Source organism: Lactuca saligna, chromosome 5, assembly GCF_052625555.1.
Source record: "Lactuca saligna cultivar CGN05327 chromosome 5, ASM5262555v1, whole genome shotgun sequence".
NCBI classification, from domain to species: Eukaryota; Viridiplantae; Streptophyta; class Magnoliopsida; order Asterales; family Asteraceae; genus Lactuca; species Lactuca saligna.
The window spans coordinates 227876061-227899121 of NC_136421.1; the positions used below are offsets into that span (position 1 = coordinate 227876061).

The window sequence follows — 23061 nt, forward strand, 5'->3', positions numbered from 1 at the left end:
CTTTACGTATAAAATGGACATTAGGAGGCCAAATATATGGTTTTGGTGTGTTATACCTCATTTAAATCGACTGTATGGGGTTGTTCAAGATTGGAATCAATGATTTGTTCTTGGATCTCGGCGAGTCGGTGACCATTGTGCACCAAACCCTTCCTGTGAATGGGTAAATGATAGGAAGGAAGTCCTTTGTGGGTTTAGACGCGAAAAGGGACCTGAAGCCATGGGACTCGGCGAGTGGTATGAGCAGACTCGGAGAGTCCATAGCAACCTCCCAATCTTTGAAGATGAACTCGACGAGTTGTTCATACAACTCAGCGAGTCATAGGCTGGAAAGTTCTTAAGTGGGAGATGAACTCGATGATTTCAAGAAGGAACTCGGCGAGTCGGATGAATATGGTCCCGATGTTATGACTGAAGGAGAACCCATCAAGTTTCGCTAGACTCGATGAGTGGAGCCGGGGTTTTGTGTGGGTTTAGTGAAGCATGAACTCGGCGAGTCGGGTTAACTGAATGTTGACTTTGACCAGTGTTGACTTTGAATGAACTTGGACTGACCCTGTTTAGGGTTGTATGTGATTGGTGTTGACTTGGATGTTGTCGTTTAGGGATCGAGGAGTCGTAGGAAGTCGACTTGTGCGCCGAGGATAGTTCAGACACTGCACGACATTGATGTGAGTTACCTTCCAGTAGGGGTGGGTCTAAGGCCACAATGCCGGCCCACCAAAAAGAGGTATTTATAAGATAATGGTCTTTGTGATAATTATCTTGGTTTGGTTATGTGATTTATCTGGATTATATGTTATGTGTTTAGTAGGGATTAGTTTCCCTAACAGTGGTCCGTAGGACCCAAGGGTAGGACAGTACCCGGATATGTCTGACTGTATGCTTATATCTGTCGATTGCATGATAGTAGTAGGGGTCAAATAGTCCCCAGTTACCGATTGAAAGATACCGATGTTGATTACCGGTTGAAAGATACTGATGATGGTTACCGGTTGAAAGATACCGATGAAGGTTACCGGTTGAAAGATACCGATGAATGTTACCGGTTGAAAGATATCGACGATATTGTATGGTATGTGGTATGATGGGGGAACTCACTAAGCTTTGTGCTTACAGTTTTGGTTTTGGCTTCAGGTACCTCTTCGTCGAAAGGGAAAGAGTCGCCGGCGTAGCAGCGCATCACACACACTCACATGTTCCGCAAGAAGTTTTGGGACTGTACTCTGATTTTCAATACTTATGATGTTATGGTTTGAAATACAACATTATGATTTTGTATTGGATGTTTTATTAACAATGGTGGCCCTGGAGTGCTCCACTTGGTGAAGCCGAGACCGGAACTTCCGCCGATATGATGAAGTATCGATAACGCATCTTAACGATTTAATGACACGTGGCAATGTTTGGCAACAGAGTCATCGACGAGGTGGCGCGCCTAGGGTTTTAGGGTGCGGCGCGCCCTTTGAAGCCTACTATAAATAGGAGTCGAAAATGGCTCATTTGCTCACAATTCCAAACCTTCTTTCTCGTTGGTTTTCCCACCATTGAGCCACGATATTTCTAAGACTTTAAGAACTTTAGCGAGGCGTTGCAAAGTTGGCAATCCCAACTGGATGAAGTATTCAGAGTTGAAATTTTGCCTGTGACCTTTTCGACTTTTTGCTAAAAACTCTATAAGTTAAGTTGCACTTATTATGTTTTAAGTGTAATTTACATTTATATTCATAGAAATTATTATGAACTTATAATATTTATCAATCATTCTAAATCATAATACTGACTGATCTACTTACGGGAGTGATGTCTAGACTAGATCTAGTGAGGTGTTTAAAGTGGATTTTCCAAACAATATATATATATATATATATATATACACACACACACACACACACACACACACCAAACATATCTTACCTCCAATATGAACTTAGTTGATAATAGAACTTGAAGTATCTCTTGGGATTATTTAAGAATCCATAATTAATTTATAAGCTTGTAAATACAAACGAATACTGAAGCATAGTAATATTCGTATTTAGGTTGTTTAAAAGAGATAAGATGAAGTGTTAGCTGAGAAGTTTTCCTAACCAAGGATATTCCAACTAAATCAGGTGAGTGCATAGTTACTTTCATGAACATGATTTAATACAAGTATTAATAAAAGTATTAAATATATGTTGAAAGTTTATATGTGAATTATATGCTTATTGACCAGAATATGTGTTAGAGGTATATTTTATGTTATAAGTTGTGCGAAGTAGGTACGATTATATATGTGTTAAGATGTATATATATGTATATGATATAGTTACATGATAATAATAAAAGTATTATTTCTGAGAAGATAAATGTATATTAATACCTGATACTCTTTATTAATTGTATAAACTAAATTAGGCTAGTGTTTCCTAAACATATTTGGTATTGAAAGTTGATTATAAGCATTATAGTCTTGCCTAGTGATGAGATACGACTTATAAAGGATGTTTAGTGTGACAACTCGAAATTTAGTGTAACGCCCGTAGATCCGGGCTAGTCAATTTAGAGATAATAAGGGTCGAAAATGACTTTTTGACAAAATTTTATTTAGGATAAATAATCTTAACCAAGTCTTAGAATATGTCTCAAGGGTTTTGTACATATAAAGAATGTCGAAATCCAAGTTATAACGAAGAAGTTATGACTCATCGAAGTTTTTAGGCAAAACCGACACAACACCGGGAGACATAAATAGTGAATTTACAATAGAGGACTTTTTAGCCTTAGTAATCTAAACAAAAGTCATAGAATATGTTAAACTGAGAGCGTCCATAAAAAGAACGCCCAAATCTGACTTCGTATGAGGAAGTTATGAATTTTCTAACATTTAGCATAGCAGTGCACGACACGAAATTTGAATTTTAGTTTGAGCAGTTTTTGGCCTATGCGACCTAAATGAAAGTTGAAGATCTCATTAATAGGAACTCACCGGTAAAAGGACAGCCGAAAACAGAGTCCATATGTAGAAGTTATGAGTTTTACGCGGACATTTAACAGTATAATCTCCTCGTGCTGTTAAATTTAAGATCGGTCAAGAATTAGCCAACATAGTCAAAATTAAAGTTGTAGATCTTATTTTACCTACGTGTGGATATAAAGAACGTCAAAAACAGAGGTCGTATGTGAAAGTTACGGATTTTAGAAGTCTGAAGTGTGTTGTGCGAAAATGGCTGATGTGACACAATCTTGGCCATGCTTTTTCCCCAAGTCTTGCCACTAGATGGTGACATGTGGCACCAAGTTCAACCATTTTCACCCTATAAATAGAACCTTGCCATCCTCATTTTCTTCACACCTTTCCCATTCTTTCTTCTCTTTACTCTCTCTAGCCCCGAAACCCCCCGAAAAGCCTAGGGAACCTCCCTAGCACGAGGCAGAAGCCCTGGGTGCTTGATATGTGCATAATTAGTTAATTATTTAGTATATATTCTTAGTTATTTTTGATTAATTATGTGAATAATATGGACAAAAGGTACTTAAAATGTTGTGAATTTTGTTTTCAGTCCAAAAGATATGCTTGGAAGCAAAAAGGAGAAAAGGGAAGCAATTGAAGATCAAAGAGTGAAAGAAGGGGATATACTCGGAGAGTAGTTCGACCCTACTCGGCGAGTACACGAGGATATTCCAGAAGATAAATACGACTGCTGATTCAAGACGGATAAGTATGGATCTACTCGGCGAGTTGATTCTGCTACTCGCCGAGTACACCCTGTTTTGGGATATCTATAAAACACGAATCCTTATCTCATGGGATGGGACTCCTGGCGATTTTTGAAGGTTTTAGCTGCGACTAAGAGACCCAGAAGACGCTAAGGAACCCTAAGCTTCAATATTTGGAAGAATTCAAGCAATTAGGTTAATTCTACCACTTAGACTTAGGAATTGAATATGTTTGCTTTAGTAAACTTTGTTTTTATGTTTGTTTCTACTGCAGTTATGAGCTAAATTCGTTTTTGTTTCTGTTTGGGAAATACCAAAGAACTCCTATGGTTTGATTATTGATTCTTGCTTAATTGTCTATTGGTGATTTATTAAATTAAGTTTGTTAAAGAACCTTATGTATTAATCACTACTATTTTCTGTTAATTGGAAGGCAATTAGGTTGCATGAACATCACTTAATTGTTAACCTCATATGTCTATGTGAATGCTAAACCATATGCTTAGAAGTAATGATTATGAAACTAAGATTAATAAGAAAATAGGAAGATTAATGTGTGAGCTTGTTTGAGAAACCATCAACAAGAGGTTAATTGAATTAATAACTTAATTGACCATTACAAATCTTATTTAATCCAAATAATTAATCTAGGGAATTAATTAGTTTAAACACTTGATCAACGCTTAAATTAGTTAATTTTCTAAGGGTTAGGAGTAATGAATATGAACCTAACTATTATAATTGGTAACCAATAGCAATTAATCTACCTTAAACTTAAATAACCATAGGAGTGAATTGGTTGAACCTAAATGGAAACATCTTTATCAAATTTGGTGAATAGTTGTTGCTTTAGTTAATTAGTTAATTTAGTTTGTCTAAGTTTCTAGTCTTGCAAAACTAGAGAAAAACCCTTTACTTTTATTATTTGTTTTAGTTAAAATTAGTTATTAGTTTAATTTTCCGTTCCCTGAGTTCGATACCTTACTTATCAATCTATACCACTTAAAGACAGGTTCACTGCCTTTGTGTGCTCAAATTATTAATAAAAAGTAGGGATAAAACTAGTTGGTTTTACACACATCAAGTTTTTGGCGCCGTTGCCGGGAAACGGTTCTAAATAATTAAGCTAATTCCTAATTTTTTCGATCCTTTGTGTGAGTTTACTTGCATAAAGTTCATTTATTGCAATTTAGTAATTAGTAATTAGGTTTTAGTATCTGTTTTAGTTAGTTTAAAACTTAGAATTTTTTTTTGAAATACCACTGATACTCGCCGAGTGCAATCGCACCTACTCGGCGAGTAGCAGTTTAGTCAGCAGTAGATTTTCTTTATTTTTACAATCTTTTTGTTCTTTTTACGCTTTTTATTTGATTGATTTCAGGACTTTCATGACCAGAGGAGCAAACACACCACTGGTACCCCGTTTGAAGACCCCGAATCCGCATTGAAAAGAAACAAAGGGAAGGACGTGGAGAGTTCAAGCACACCAAAGAAATCATCATTGTCCAACTTGAAGACTGTTTTTGGGAAAAAGAAGAACAGTAAATCAGGAGCTTCTAGCGCTTCTTTGATAATTGAGGAGCCAATTCAAGAAGATATTGGGTACGAGACCGAGGAAGAAAAGGAGGCAACGTACGAGCAAGAAACCGAGTCGGAGGAAGAGTTAGCGTTCACTATGGATAACATAGATGAAATCCCCATGGGAGAATGGAAGAAGAGGATGCGCGACGACCATGGCCCGGGACTTGTGCAACCCGCAATTCCCGCGACTGCTACCTTCGAGCTAAAAGGTCATATCCTAGCTTCACTCAAGGAAATACCTTTCTATGGGAAAGATCATGAAGATGCCTACAAACACTTGGATGAAGTCAATGATGTTGCTGATTACTTCAATATTCCAAATGTAACCCGCGAAACTCAACTACTTCGTATGCTTCCGGTAACCTTCAAGGGTGCTGCTAAAGACTGGCTCAAGTCACTTCCCCTCGGATCAGTCACTACTTGGGCCAGAATGAAGGAAGAATTTATTGATCACTTTTGCCCACCATCCAAGATAGCCAAACTGAAGAACGCCATTGCAAACTTTGAACAACAAGCTGGAGAGTCTTTATATGAAGCATGGGAGAGGTACAAAGGTCTGCTAAGAAACTGCCCACACCATGATCTAAACAGCCAGCAAGAAGTTTCCATCTTCTATGATGGAGTCAATGTCACAACACGGCAGTTGCTAGACTCGCAAGGCCCACTTACAAAGAAGCCACCCCCGGTGATTAAAGAATTGATTGAAGAATTCTCTAAACACTCTAGAGAATACCACAACCCTAGGAATGATGTCACGAGGGGAGCCGCGTATGCTGCTACTGAAGATTTATCCGCGGTCATAGCCATGTTAAAAACCATGGATAGGAGAATGGACAAAATGGATCAAACTATCCATGCTATTCGTGTGGGTTGTGAAAACTGAAATGGACCTCACCTCACTAGAGATTGCGATTTGGATGAGAATGGAAACAAGAAGGCACAAGCATGTTATTCGAGCGGTGACCGGTATGATGAGGACTGGCGCAAACAAAAGAAAGAGTGGCTTCCTTACGAAGAGTACAAGAAGGCCAAGGAGGAGAAGTATAGACAAAAAGGGAGAGGCTTTTATCAAAAGGAGGAGCCGGTGCAAGAGAAGAAGCCAAGCTTGGAAGATATGCTTACTAAATTTGTGGCTGCTTCCGAGAAAAGACATAGTGACCATGATGCTGCTATCCAAGAAACAAGAACCATGCTTAGGAACCAGCAAGCATCCATCCACAACATAGAAACTCAGCTTGGGCAACTTGCTCAACAACTTAACCAAAGGTAACCGGGTGAGCTTCCTAGCAAAACCGAGAAAAACCCACGAGGCGCACAAATAAACATTATCACAACGAGAAGTGGGAAGATCATCACTCCCCTGGCCCCCATTCGAACTGAAGCAACCAGGGACTCGCAGAAGGAAGGAACGGAAGAACAAGCAGAAAACCAAGATTCACAATCTGAGAGTTCTACTCGCCGAGTAGGGCTGATGGACTCGGCGAGTACCCCAACAAAATCGAATGAACAACCTCCCTTGAAGCCATACCAGCCTCCAATGCCATACCCAGCCCGAGCCAAGAAAGAGAAGCAGGAAGAAGAATATCAGAAGTTTCTAGACCACATTAAAACTCTTCAAATCAACATTCCTTTCATTGAAGCCGTCATGCAAATGCCCAAGTATGCTAAGTTCCTTAAGGAACTCCTCACCAATAGAAGAAAGATGGAGGAAGTGCAGAAGGTAGTGCTTAATGAGAACTGCTCCGCCGCAATGCTAAACAAATTACCAAAGAAGAAGGGTGATCCGGGGAGCTTAACTTTACCTTGCCAATTTGGCAACTTGGCTGCAATTCATGCTTTAGCTGATTCTAGAACAAGTGTGAACCTTATGCCCTACTCGTTCTTTAAGAAGCTAGACCTCCCGGAGCCAAGGTCAATTCGCATGGCAATTCATTTGGCAAACAAGACTGTCACCTTCCCAAGAGGCATTTGTGAAGATTTGCTAGTGAAAGTGGACAAATTTGTCTTCCCGGCTGATTTCATCATTCTAGACAAGGAGGCGGATCCGCAAGTGCCAATTATCCTTGGAAGGCCTTTCCTCAAAACAGTTAGCGCCATCGTAGACATGAGAGATTCTAAGCTCACATTGCGAGTTGGGGACGACTCAGTAACATTCGGGGTAGACCAAGCCATGAAGTACTCTAGGAGTAGTGACGACACGGCATTCTCAATCGACATGCTCGACGAACTATTGGAGGAAGACATACCTGAAGATTCCAGCAAGTTTGCAGCTTTGGATGAAGCATTTGAACCAGAAAAGGACTTACTAGAGATTGAAAGACTATTGGAAGAAGCGGAGTATGAAGAAATAATGAAGCAATCTGAGAGCCCTACTCGCCGAGTAGACCCGATCTACTCGCCGAGTACATCTGAAGAAAAGCCAGAAGTCGTGAATGCAGCTACAAACTCGCCGAGTACCAAACCTGCACTCGGCGAGTCCGTCACTAAGAACAACCAAATGGAGCTTAAAACACTACCTGACCATCTGGAGTATGCCTTTCTGGAAGAAGGAAATCAGAAGCCTGTGATCATAGCCTCGGATCTATCCAAGACGGAAAAGGAAGAACTTGTACACGTGTTGAAGAAAAGGAAAAGAGCCATCGCATGGAGCATCTCCGACATCAAAGGAATAAGCCCATCCTATTTCTCTCACAAAATCAATTTAGAAGAAGGAGCAAGGCTGGTGGTGCAACACCAAAGACGATTGAACCCGAACATGCAAGAAGTCGTCAAGAAGGAGGTGGTCAAGCTCTTAGATGCAGGAATCATCTACTCCATTTCCGATAGTCCATGGGTGAGTCCGGTCCAAGTGGTGCCCAAGAAAAGAGGAATGATGGTCATCGCCAATGAAAAGAACGAGTTAATTCCAACGCGAACGGTAACCGGTTGGCGAGTGTGCATCGATTATCGAAAGCTAAACGATGCCACTCGCAAAGACCATTTCCCCCTTCCTTTCATAGATCAAATGTTAGAGAGACTATCGGGCCATAACTATTACTTTCTAGATGGGTTTTCAGGGTATTTTCAAATACCCATAGACCTAATGGACCAAGAAAAGACCACCTTCACATGCCCAAGTGGGACTTTCGCCTATAGACGCATGCCTTTTGGACTATGCAATGCACCTGCGACATTTCAAAGGTGTATGACCGCCATATTCCATGATATGGTGGAAAATTTCATGGAGGTCTTTATGGATGACTTTTCTGTATTCGGATCTTCTTTCCATGACTGTCTCACAAATCTTGACTCAATGCTTGCTAGGTGTGAGAAAACCGACTTGGTCCTAAATTGGGAAAAATGTCACTTCATGGTCAAGGAGGGTATAGTTTTGGGACACAAAGTCTCTAAAAAGGGAATTGAGGTGGATCGGGCAAAGATAGACACCATTGCCAAATTACCCCCACCAACTAATGTGAAGGGCATTAGGAGTTTTTTGGGACATGCAGGTTTTTACCGGCGTTTTATAAAGGATTTTTCCAAAATCACGAAACCTCTAACACAATTATTACTAAAAGATGCACCCTTTAATTTTACTAAAGAGTGTTTAGAGGCATTTGAATTTCTAAAGGAAAAATTAACTAATGCCCCGATCATTATAGCACCAAATTGGAACTTACCCTTTGAGATCATGTGTGATGCTAGTGACTATGCATTAGGAGCGGTCCTTGGTCAAAGGGTTGATAAGCACTTTCAACCCATCTATTATGCTAGCAAGACCTTAAACCCCGCCCAAGAGAATTATACTACTACTGAAAAAGAATTGTTAGCTGTGGTTTATGCTTTTGACAAGTTTCGCCCTTACTTGGTTTTATCTAAAACCACTGTTTTTACTGACCACTCGGCTATCAAGTATTTGTTTTCCAAACAGGATGCCAAGCCAGGACTAATACGATGGGTGCTGCTTCTTCAAGAATTCGATATAGAGATACGAGACAAGAAAGGAATGGAGAATGTAGCGGCCGATCATTTATCTAGGCTCGAGAACCCGCAATTGCAAGAAGATAAGGATGGAGACGACTTTCCGGATGAATACATTATGGTGTCCGTGGGAGAGGAGCCATGGTTCGCAGACATAGCTAACTATTTAGCTACAAATTATGTCCCGAAGGATTATAGTAGTCAACAAAAGAAGAAATTCTTTGCGGAGATCAAATATTACTTTTGGGACGATCCATACCTCTTTCAAAGCTGTGCGGATGGAATTATAAGAAGATGTATGTTCGGGAAGGAAAGCCGAAGAATACTAGAACATTGCCATAGCGGGCCCACGGGAGGACATCATGGAGCACACTATACCATAAAGAAGATCTTTGACATTGGGTTCTATTGGCCTACAATCTTCAAAGATGTAGCCCAATATGTCAAAGAATGTGATGCTTGTCAAAGGGTGGGAAACATTTCATCTCGAAATGAAATGCCACAACATAGCATTCAAGTGTGCGAGGTGTTCGACGTATGGGGTATTGACTTCATGGGACCTTTTCCCACATCCAAAGGAAACAAGTACATACTAGTGGCGGTCGATTATGTCTCAAAATGGGTGGAGGCGCAGGCTTTACCTACAAATGACGGACGGGTAGTGGTACGATTCTTAAAGAAACTATTCTCCTGGTTTGGTGTTCCGAAGGCCCTGATTAGTGACCGAGGCACACACTTTGCCAATGATCAATTGGAAAAGGTGCTCAAGAAATATGGGGTGACCCATAAGTTCTCCACGTCATACCATCCACAAACTAGTGGACAAACTGAAGTGACCAATCAAGCCTTGAAGCGTATTTTAGACAAGTCGGTGGGAAGCAACCGCAAGGAATGGTCGGATAAATTAGATGACGCGCTATGGGCATTTCATACCGCTTTCAAAACACCTATTGATAGTACACCATATAGGTTAGTTTATGGAAAGCAATGCCATTTACCGGTTGAGATCGAGCATAAGGCATATTGGGCTTTAAAGAGGTGCAACTTCGATATAGAAGAATTGAAGACCAACCGTTTGATGAAAATGAATGCCCTTAAAGAACTCCGAAATGATGCTTATTCTAGTTCGTGGCTCTATAAAGAAAAGACCAAGAGATGGCATGATAAAAGAATCAACAGCAAAGACATTCATGAAGGCCAAAAAGTATTGCTTTTCAATTCCTGATTAAAACTTTTCTCGGGCAAACTCAAATCAAGGTGGGATGGTCCCTTTTTGGTCAAGACGGTGTTTCCACATGGGGCTATAGAATTGATATCAAGAGACGGCACACCATTCAAAGTCAATGGTCATAGAGTGAAGAAATATGAAGAAGGTGTCCCCCGAAATGCAGGATTGGAGGAGCTGCTACTGTGCGGAATTGCAAACACGTAGACGGGGCGGAGTCGAGCTAATGACTCCATCAAAAGAAGCGCTTCTCGGGAGGCAACCCGAGTTTCAAGTTTGCATTTTCTTTCCTTTTCTTTATTTTTCATTTTGTTTTTTTTCATTCTTCTTCGTTTATTCTATGTCTCTAAGTGCTTGAGGACAAGCTATGCTTTGAGTGTGGGGTGGAGGGGCTAAACAAATGAATTGATACATTAAATTTGGCTTTCAACCTGTGACATCTACTCGGCGAGTATATCGACTATACTCGGCGAGTAAATGCCCAATTGCAGCCAAAAGTTGATAACACGCGTGTCTACTCGGCGAGTAGACCCATTCTACTCGGCGAGTAGCCGGTTCAAACCCAGTAAAATAAAACCTGTAAAAAATGTTATTATTCACCAATTCATCCCAACACTCGCCGAGCACTTCCTCTCAGCCGCCTCCCTAAGCATTTTTCAAGAACTCTCCAAATTTCTACTCTTTTCTCTTCATTCAAGCAACAAGGTAACATCTTTACCCTTTAATTTCATGAAAGGTTCAATCTTTATCACAGATCTGCCCATATTTGATGTGATTTCGGATTTGGGGAGTTTTTCCCAATTTCTAGGGTTTTGATTTAGTCATGAATTAGATGTTGTTAGGAGTAATTTCTTCAAGATCTATGGTTAGAAAAGTAATTACAACAAAACCCTATGAACAATTTGGACTATTGCACAGATTACACAGATCCGATCTCGATCTATCAAGAAGTTCATACTACTCGCTGAGTAGGTTCGTGTACTCGGCGAGTAGGTCACAATCAGATCATATATTTTCCTATTTTAATTACTGGGTGTTGTTTGTTGCTGTGTTTTTGATATGTGTATGCAGATAGCATGGCAAGAAGAGGTCAATCCTCACATGGGGGAAGCCATGGTGATATGCCATGGTTAGCCTTTCAACAAATCACCTCCAAATCATCCAAAACTCGAGCCCTAAACAGGTTGGAAGCACTTCGACAGAAAGAAATCCACCTACCGAATGCAGTGGATTGGGGATGGATGGGAAATGTTGGCTTGGAAGAGGAACTCACCCCATATTTGGTGAAAGATTGTAACTTGGGTTATGCCAACATCACTTGTGATGGTTGGTTGCAATTGTTCAAAATCCAAGAGCCGGTATACGTGGAGTTGTGCTGGGAATTCTTTGCTACCATCTCATTCCGAGGTGGTAGTGAGTTTTACAATCCTAACACGATCTCGTTTTCTTTGGGTGGGGAGCTGCGACAATGCAGCATGGTTGAGTTCTCTTGGCGGTTGGGCATCTACGACCAAGACATGGCGATGACGGATTATTTTGAAGCCTTCTTGGAGAATACCTACAAAGAACTTCCCGAGGAGGTGGTGGCATCGACATGGTGGAGTACAACCTTCCACTGCTCAAGAAGGTCATATCCGTTCTCCGATCCACCGACTCCTTCACCGGTTCGTTGCAAGCACGATCAACATGCGGAAGGATAGGGACAAAGTTCCCACCCTTGACATCTTCTACTTGTGGAGTATCATCACTCCCGACGTCTTCTGCAACCTTCCGTACTGCATTGCTAAATTTCTTGCGGAGGGGGCGGTCAAGGAGAAGATAAATTTGAAGATAAATGGGGGCATGTTCATTACTCGGCTTGCTAAATCATTTGGGATCTTGGATTTGCCGCAAGCTCAAGTGTTAACAATTATCCACCCTCCTCCGTTCAACACTGCACTTTATAGGAGGGCTCGGATAGTTGAAAATTTTGGTGATTCCTTTACTATTCCGAATGAAGATGAGTCGGCGGTCCCCGAGGAGCCGGGAAGGCGGGTTCGGCCAAGGAGCGAACGGGTACGGGAAGACCCACCGGTTATTCCGGTGGAGGATAACGAGGGTTGGAACCAAGTAGAGTACCGACACTACTTGGATGATATTGGGCGAGGGGTTAATTACACCAATCAATCCTTCGAGTATCTTTTCCAACAAATGCACATTGCCCCGCGACCTGGACCCGGCTACCCTTATATTATGGATTGGGACGAGAGGATGCGAAGAAGGGGTGGAGAAGGAGGTAGTGGAGCTGGAGGAGCCAGAATGGAAGAGGAAGATTGAAGATTTTGCTTTGCTTTGTTTTGTTTTTATGATGTTTTGTTTTAAGACAATTGTAGACATGTTGGATTTGGTTATGTGGTTGAAATATTAGTGTTACTGTTAGTTTTCTTTTCAGGTATTGAAGCTAGGAAGCATGCTAATTAGGAAGGGTCAAGAGAGGAATGAGAGTCTTTATGAGTGATTATGGAGTCTTGTTCCTAGGATTGAGTCCGTACGAGTCAAGAGTCTTATGGAGTGTTGCTGCTTAGGAAATTCGCGTGAGAGTACATTTATATTTCCATTTCAACACCAAAGTCAAGAGAGACAGCAGTTCAAAGAAATCTGGAAGTATACGCCATACTCGTCGAGTGCACTAACACTACTCGGTGAGTACATCTGCTTTTACACGAACTGATTTGCCATCGAGTTTTACTCGCCGAGTCTTCACGCCTACTCGCCGAGTAGCCTGCTGCAGGAGGAGTTTCTGAATTCCTCTGGCTAATTTTTCTGCACCATTCATAAACTCTTTATGAATTACTACTGAAGATTGTTCAACAACCCTTTTCCTTGGAGTTTTTCAAGCTATCAACCACACGAGACGTATGACGCCGTGCCATGGATGAGCTGTTCCCATGGTTAAAGTCAATAGAAGAAGGAGTTGAAGAGGAGAGTGTCAACCTAGCGACTGCTACCCCAGGGGAGTTTGTTCCAACTTTCTCTCTATTTGCATTTTTAGTTGGTATAATATGCAATGAGGGCATTGCATAAAATAAGTGTGGGGTAGGGGGTTAGTCACATCTTAGAACACTTAGAATCTTAATTTAGGCTAATTTTTAAAAATTGTTGCATACCAAAAAATGCTTAGGTCTTAAATTAGAAAACTTTGGTAAAAAATTAGGATTCCATATTAGAATTGTGTTAATAATTGCATGAAAACCCAAATGTTTAGTTGAGCCTATATACGTTCTAGTGCATTTGTGGCTTCCTTACTTCTGTGAAATCATGAGACAAAAACACGACCTTGCTCAGCTTGAGGGATGCAATATGATTAGCAGCGTAAACCTGAAATGTATCCAGGAAAGTTTTTATCATTAGCCAATAAAGGATGAGATTGAGCGCCCCTGCTTAAGCATGTAGGGATTTGAGTGAAAAAAAATTAAGAAATACATGAAAAAAAAAAGAGAATTACTAGAAAAAGTTATAGGAATTTTGAAGCAAATGAAGTGAAGATCTAAAGATCAAAGTTCCAAGAAATCCAAAAAGTTGAAGATACCAAAAGTCAATACAAGTTGGTGAATTCAAAGATATCAAAGATCAAATATCAAGAAAGTGAAGAATTCAAAGAGCTCCATAGTGGTATCAAAAAGTTGTAATTCTAGAATATGTATGCTTGGGTTGCTCAATTAAGAATACCTTGAGGGTAAAGAGATTTTCTGAGGATGGATTCGAAGGGTTGCATAAAATGAGCATAGTTCGGGGTGAGTGGGCGAATGTTTATGAGGATTGTGAGTATTTGAAGTATGGGGGGTTTTTAGGAAATTTTAGACACAAATGCATGCGTTGCGGTCTTGGCATAATGGCTGGGTTGGATTGGAGTAGTTATATGTGATTCTAATATGTTTAAAATTTAGTTTTGCTTGGGGGCAAGCAAAAGTCAAGTGTGGGGTATTTTGATATGTGTAAAATTAGTTAATTATTTAGCATATATTCTTAGTTATTTTTGATTAATTATGTGAATAATATGGACAAAAGGTACTTAAAATGTTGTGAATTTTGTTTTCAGTCCAAAAGATATGCTTGGAAGCAAAAAGGAGAAAAGGGAAGCAATTGAAGATCAAAGAGTGAAAGAAGGTGATATACTCGGCGAGTAGATCGACCCTACTCGGCGAGTACACGAGGATATTCCAGAAGATAAATACGACTGCTGATTCAAGACGGATAAGTATGGATCTACTCGGCGAGTTGATTCTGCTACTCGCCGAGTACACCCTGTTTTGGGATATCTATAAAACACGAATCCTTATCTCATGGGATGGGACTCCTGGCGATTTTTGAAGGTTTTAGCTGCGACTAAGAGACCTAGAAGACGCTAAGGAACCCTAAGCTTCAATATTTGGAAGAATTCAAGCAATTAGGTTAATTCTACCACTTAGACCTAGGAATTGAATATGTTTGCTTTAGTAAACTTTGTTTTTATGTTTGTTTCTACTGCAATTATGAGCTAAATTCGTTTTTATTTCTGTTTGGGGAATACCAAAGAACTCCTATGGTTTGATTATTGATTCTTGCTTAATTGTCTATTGGTGATTTATTAAATTAAGTTTGTTAAAGAACCTTATGTATTAATCACTACTATTTTCTGTTAATTGGAAGGCAATTAGGTTGCATGAACATCACTTAATTGTTAACCTCATATGTCTATGTGAATGCTAAACCATATGCTTAGAAGTAATGATTATGAAACTAAGATTAATAAGAAAATAGGAAGATTAATGTGTGAGCTTGTTTGAGAAACCATCAACAAGAGGTTAATTGAATTAATAACTTAATTGACCATTACAAATCTTATTTAATCCAAATAATTAATCTAGGGAATTAATTAGTTTAAACACTTGATCAACGCTTAAATTAGTTAATTTTCTAAGGGTTAGGAGTAATGAATATGAACCTAACTATTATAATTGGTAACCAATAGCAATTAATCTACCTTAAACTTAAATAATCATAGGAGTGAATTGGTTGAACCTAAATGGAAACATCTTTATCAAATTTGGTGAATAGTTGTTGCTTTAGTTAATTAGTTAATTTAGTTTGTCTAAGTTTCTAGTCTTGCAAAACTAGAGAAAAACCCTTTACTTTTATTATTTGTTTTAGTTAAAATTAGTTATTAGTTTAATTTTCCGTTCCCTGAGTTCGATACCTTACTTATCAATCTATACCACTTAAAGACAGGTTCACTGCCTTTGTGTGCTCAAATTATTAATAAAAAGTAGGGATAAAACTAGTTGGTTTTACACACATCAGTGCTCGACGGCTCCGAGAAGAATAGATTTTCGGCTCGGGAACGCTGCTCCAAGCAAAGCACGGTTTTCTATAAAACCCGCTGTAAGTGAGCTACGCTTACGCTATTTTTAATATAGCTTTTATTTAATTATAGTAACGTTATTAGGAACTTATAATGAGTACTTGGGCTATTATTATGGGTTATATAAGTATTGTTTAACGCTTATATAATAGTAATAATAGCTAGACTATTAATTAGTCTCGGCGAATAATATACTAAACTCTAGTGGTAATAATACTAGGTTTCGTCGAAGGAAATTATTTTAAAGTAAATGAAGAACTGTCCGAGTACCAAGTCACCACCTTATCAAGTGAGTGCATAGTTACTTTCAGCTTACGCATAGATATGAAGTATTTTATATAAATTACGTGTTGTGTTTGCATATTATCTGTATACTTGTTATCTATGTTGGATGAACAATTTTATACATGTTTTAAATGATTTAAACCGTATATGTATTTTATATCTACAAAATGTGTTGGGTAAAACATAGGTAGATGTAATAGTTTCTGTGTGACAAAATAAAATAATGAGAGGCCTCGTTGTAGATGTTCTTGATGATCCAATCATCTAGCGGAGTATTTGAATTGTGTGTTTATTTGAACTATTCTAGACAGTCTAGTGGAACGCTAGCAGGCTCGCAACCTGTAGGCGTTTATTTGAATTGTGTGTTTATTTGAACTATGTGCTCACCAACAGTACTCCATCCCCCACATGGTTGCCTTATTTGACATGAATTGCTGATGAACCCCCGAAGCATGTGTTGTCACCCTGACGAAAGTCCTTAGACTAGGTCCCTTGTGTTAGGTGTTTTAGGAACGTAAAGTGAGGATAACGGGAACGGGTAATTGGGTTTGTTTGGTTTGATAAAGTTAATAAACTTATTTATTGCGGGTTGAAAACCCTATGTACTCACCAGGTTTCCCAACCTGACCCACTCAGTTTATTTGTATCATAGGTGTTGATATGAAGTCACATTACACTGAGAGATTAAGGAGATATAAATCACTAGTGATAATGAATGTAAGTTCTGTTTATGCTTATGTTTTTGTATTGACGATGACATCCCAAATGTTTTAATATGAATAAAAATACTTTTCTTCGGAAATGCTTTGATAACGTATTTATCATATTTTACTGGGAACAAATTCCGCAACATTTTTATTAAAAGAGGTACTCTGATTTTTATAAAGACTAAACAAAATCGGTCTTTTGTGGCTGTGAAAATGGGGATGTCACATTTAGGTCTAAAATTGTAGACGACCAATTCACCTCGAATCTTTTTGAAACCCGACCTTTCGAGATTTAATGCATATTTTGAAAAATAAATAGTGTTGATATGTGCATATTTAGTTATATATTTTGTCCAAAATCTTAATACTTTTTGGCTAATTTGTCCTAGTTATTGAACAAAAGGTACTTAATTGTGTTTAAATTGTATTTTCAGCCTAAAAGACATGCTCGAGTTAAAAAGGAAGCGGGATTAGCAAACGAAAGCTCGGGAAGTAAAGAAAGAAGAAAATGAAGCTAAAAGGGTGAAGAACTTGGAGAGTTGGCCATCGAATCATCGAGTAGACATGAATATTCGCGAACATTTGAAGACTTGTTGCACACGGGATTTAAGTGACTGATTCGTCGAGTCAAGCTATGGGACTCGACAAGTCGCCCCTGTTTTCAAAAAACTATGTATATGACATAATAGCCTGAGGCAAAGACTTCTTCTAGATCCTTTGGCGACTTAGCTGTGAAAAGTAAAGGTTATTGAAACTCTGGAGTTCGAAGATTAACCCTAAAGATCAATTCGAAAGAGATCAAAGGCAACATATACTCTCTTCTCTTAATCTATTGCATAAAACTATGTTTTTACTTACAGATTTCGTTTTTGAGATATTATTTGCTGTAAACATAAGCTAAAAACTCATAACTTCTATTTAGGGCAGACTAGCTTGTTAATATGGATTGATTTTATGGTATGGATTATTTAATTTGGTGAAAATCGTTTTGCTAAGCTTGTAAACGATCCTTATGTGTTGACAATAACTATTTTCTGTTAGTTATCAAGTCTATTAAGTTGCATGAACATCCTCTTAATTACTTGCTTCATATGATTTATGTGAAAACAACATTATATGCCTAGTATTATTGAATATGAACCTAGGATTAATAGAAAATAGGTAAGTTAATGTGTAAGATTGTGTGATGAACAACCATATAAGAAGATGTTGATTAAATTAGTCATTTAATTAGCTACAACTACAAGTCTTACTTAACCCAAATCAAAATACTAGGAAATTTATTAGTTTAACCAATTGACCACGGTTTAAATTAATTTTATCTAAGGATTAGTAATAGTGAACATGAATCTAATCACATTAATCGGTAGCCAATGACAAAATAATCAATTGCACTTGCCATAAAATCAATTATAGAAACAAGTGAGTCGAACCTAAACAGAAGTCTCTTTTAATATTGAATCTAGTTATCTTTAATTTCCTTAACTGTTAGTTGTTCTTGTTTAAGTATTATTTAACTGTTAAGTTTCTAGTCTTGCAAAACTATAGAAAACCCCTTCTTTTTATTGTTTGTTTTAATTAGGTAATTCTAGTATTTAGTTTAATTGTTACCGTTTCTGTGTTCGATACCCTGCTTGCTTGAACTATATTGTTAAACGATACGTACACTGTCTTTCGTGTGTTTATTTGTGTTTGAAGTAGTAGGATTAAAACTAGTGCATTTTACACACATCAAGTGTCATTAGAATTAAAATAAAGTATGAGATGGTATCTTACTTTCAATCGTGGAAAATCTCAAACAAATCATGCATCACAAACTGTAAACCTAGTTAATGCATCTGAAAAACTAAAATTTCGTATTAAGCAGTTGTGAGCGAAGCAAACGCTCTAGTCTCGTAGTACATGTTCACACTAGTCTAGAAATATAAACAACGCCCAAAACGAAGTTCGTATGCAAACGAATAAAATATTGATTTTCTTTTAACTATCTAAACCGTTTCGATCCGTTGAGGCACTTGCACACCTTAGATGGAAATTTAGAGAACGTTTTGGCCTCAGGTTATGGTCTATTATTTAATTACATACTTGAAATATTTTTAGTAAAAATATTTGTAAGAGTCGAAGAATCAGACAGTTCATGTCGATTAATATAACGTCCGTGTTTCTAGGTTAAGCATTAGAACGATAATGTAATACTCAAGGCAACAATTGTAACTCATTTGAAGTAATAAAGATGAATTACTTGAATATTATGTATATTATATGATTTTATGTGCTTATATATTTTTCTATAAAGATACAATAAATCAAGAATGAAAATAAGCGTCAAAAATAAAATGTTAGATAAACCTGATATCAATGAAGAAAGTTGTAGTGGTCGTAACAATGATTCCGGAGATATAAATAATGCGGAAATCCGAGTTATAATGAAGAAGTTATGAACCGTCGAAGTTTCGCGATAGAACCAGCACGACACTGCGTGACGTAAAAAGTGAGTTTACGATAAAGTGATTTTTAGCCTTAATGATCTAAACAAAATTCGTAGCATACGTTAAACCGAGAGCATGCATATAAAGAACGTCCAAATCTGACTTTGTATGACAATGTTATGATTTTTCTAAGTTTCAACGTAGCATTATGTAACCTGGAGTTAGAATAGTAGATTGACCGATTTTTAGCCGACACAACCTAAATGAGAATCAAAGGTTTAGTTAATAGTAGTTCAACGGTAAAAAGACAGACAAAAACGAACGTTGGATGAAGAAGTTATATGGATTTTTAATGGACTTTTTCTGTCATGACCTGTTAAAAAATATAACTTTAAAAATAACGTTAAATTTAGCCAACAGATTCTAAATGAAAGTTGTAGAGTACAGTCCCACCTACGCGTGGATACAAAGATTATAAAAAACGGAGCTCGTATGCAAAAGTTACAAATTTTAGAAGTTGAAGGTGTAAAAAGTGAAGCTAGTGCGAGGACTATGCCCAGCGTACCTTCGGACGCCTCGCGTATCGAAGTACGCCCCGCGTACGAAGTTGGTACACCCAACAGTCTCTTTCCTTCTAGTCCGAAGCTAGCCACGATGCTCCATGCGAAGGCCGACACCTGCCCTCTACGCGCAACGTACTACCGAAGGTACGCCCATTGTAATCCGAAGCCTCGACCCTATAATAGGGGGTGCGAGGCAACCTCATTTCTCACACCTCAAATCCATTTCTTTCTCTCTCTACTCTCTCTCTTTCTCTCTCTCTCTCTCTCTCTCTCTCTCTAGCCTCGCAAACCCCCACCCCCACCCCCCAAGCCTAGGGTACATCCCTAGCACTATAAGGAAGCCCCGGAGCGCACGACGACTCTGAAAAAAAGAGTTTTTCGGCTCAGAAGCTCTACTCCAGCGGAGCCATGTTTTTAGTAAAACCCACTGTAATTGAGATACGCCTACCCTACTTTAAATATAGCCTATATTTAAATATAATATCGTTATTATGAACCTATAAATAAGATTTATTAGTGATTCAAAGTCGTTATACTGATTGATCTACTTACGAAGATGATGTATAGACTGTGATTTAGTGAGGTGTTTAAAGTGAGATTTCCAAATAGTATACTTTGTATACCAAACGGAACCTACCTCCGATATGATCCTAATTGGTTGTTCCTTACTTGATAGATCATGAAGTAGACTCTGAGTTAATGATGAATCTAGACTAATAATTAGTCACAATGAATATTAGATTAAAATCTAGTGGTAATAATATTAGGTTTCGTCGAAGGAAAATAAATTAAGTGAAGCGCTGTCTGAGTTTGGAATCACCACTTTAACAGGTGGGTGCATAGTTACTTTCATCTTACACATAGATATTAAGTATTTTATATAAATTATATGCTATCTGTGCATATTATCTGCTTACTTGATATCTATGCTGGATGAACATTTTTATACAAGTTTTAAATGATTTAAACTATATATGTATTTTATATCTACAAAAATATTTGGGTAAAACATGAGTAGATGAAATAGACGACGTGTGATAAAATGATGAGAGGCCTCGATGTTGACGATGATCCAATCATCTAGCGGAGTATAAATGACGACCACTGACTATTATAGACAGTCTAGTGGAATGCTAGTAGGCTTGCATCCTGTATGTGTTTGTGAACGATGTGTTCACCAATGTACTCCATCCTCCTCATGGTTGTCTTACAGACATTTATTGCTGAAGAACCCCCTTAACAGTAGTGTCCATCACGATTAGGATATATCCCTTATGATAAATGTTTTAGGGACGTAAAGTGAGGATAACGGGAACGGGTAATCGGGTTGTTTGGTTTGATGAAATTAATAAAATTATTTATTGTGGGCTGAAAACCCTATGTGCTTACCAAGCTCCCAATCCTAACCCACTCAATTCCTTATATTACAGGTAGTGACACAAGAGCATAGTTGGATGACTTGATGATGGATTACGGATTATACGCCAGTAGATATAAATAAATGTTGTAAGCTCTATGTTGTTTTGTTTATGTTTTTGATCTGTATAGAACATGACATCCCGAGGTTTTATTATAATGAAATATATTTCTTCAGAAATGTTTTGATAAATCTTTTGGGAACAAATTCCGCAATACTTTTCTTTAAAATGTTACTCTGATTTTCAAAACAAAGCATAAGCAAATCGGTGTTTTATGGCCGTGAAAATGGAGATGTCACACAAACCATTGGTCAATATCCGAAAAAACAAATTTCTGATGCATTTTTAATATAGTAACATACCCTAGCCAAATATCCATCCAGGGGCTCCGCCCCTTGGACCCCTCTCCTAGGGGCGCTGCCCCCGAACCCCCGTTCGTTCAGGGGCTTCGCCCCTAAATGATAGTGTACTTTGAAAATTGATTAAACTTAAACAAGTATGTACTCCACACATTCGTCACTTGTTTAATGTTTATCAAGATCACTTTTTGTCACCAAAGTAATCTCATTATATTTAAATAACATTGATGATAACAAATCAGCAACACCCCCCCCCCCCCTCTCCCCCTCTCTCACACACACACAGAGAAGAACACCGCCTCAAAACCTCACCCACCGACACCATCAAACCCCCACTTACGATCCTCTCTTCTGAACACCCTAAATCGTCGTTACCATCTGAAGGGTCGAAACCCAAATCCTTGATCGTTGTCGTATCATTTCGTCTTTTTTGATGTGAATATGAAGAGCCACAATCACCACCATCAAAGAACCATCAATTTATACCTAATGGAGGTGGCGATAGTGAGGGTTTAATGTGGCATTAGATTTCAACGCAGATCGATAGTGGCGATGCTAGCTCACAAAACAGGTGGCGATGGTGACAGATGGTGATAAAAGGTTCGCCGGACGGCTGGAGGTGGAGACAATGTTGGTGGTCAGCGACTGGCCGGTGATTTGGGTCTCCTCTTTATGCTTGTTTCCAATCTGGGTCTCATCGAGTTGTGTATTTTATTATGATTGTTGTTAACAAAGTGAAGGGGTCTTAATCTTTTTTAAACAAAATTTATAATAATAATAAAAACATTATGTTTGAACTTTTATTGTTTGGCTTATTGTTTCTTTTAGTGTTGAAAGTATGATAAATGAAAAATAAGTTGAATTTTTTACTATTTACCCCAAATGACATTTTTTTCCTTTACTTTGTTATAAGTGGCATATTTAAACTAATAAAACACTGGTCATCATGTGGAAATCGGATTTGCAGGTAATGAAACTGAAAAACCGACATGTGGCAGTCCAGTCCAGTCCACAGTTATCTTTTGTAAATGGTCCTCAGGACTAGTGGTAGGGCGGCCAGTTGGGGGACTGGAATTCATTGTAATGATCAAATAGCAAAAGTTCATGCACATGATCATTTCTGCTTATGTGTGAGGGGATGAAACTTGAAAGGCCGACGCGTTGCATATGATAGATAATACAGGTAACAGGACAAGGCTTTAATTATAATTACCAAAATTAAGCTTTTTTGTTTTAAAATAAATTAAAATACAATGTCATTATTCAATCAATGTCATGTCACCATATTCAACATATAAAAAAAGTTAGATAACTGGTCAACAATCCATTGTTTAAACTCTAAAGGCGACAGGACATTTTGATTTATTATTATTATTATTATTATTATTATTATTATTATTAAATCTAAAAATATATCTTTATTGATAAAAAAAACAAATTATATTTCTATTT

The 23061-nt window shown here is 38.2% G+C and overlaps 1 non-coding gene across 1 annotated transcript; it reads right to left on the bottom strand.

The window, feature by feature from the left end:
* Positions 1-5761: 5761 nt before the first annotated feature.
* Positions 5762-5868, bottom strand: LOC144998996 (small nucleolar RNA R71). The gene has a single exon (XR_013660526.1). It is a non-coding gene; the product is annotated as a small nucleolar RNA R71 (small nucleolar RNA).
* Positions 5869-23061: the final 17193 nt, after the last annotated feature.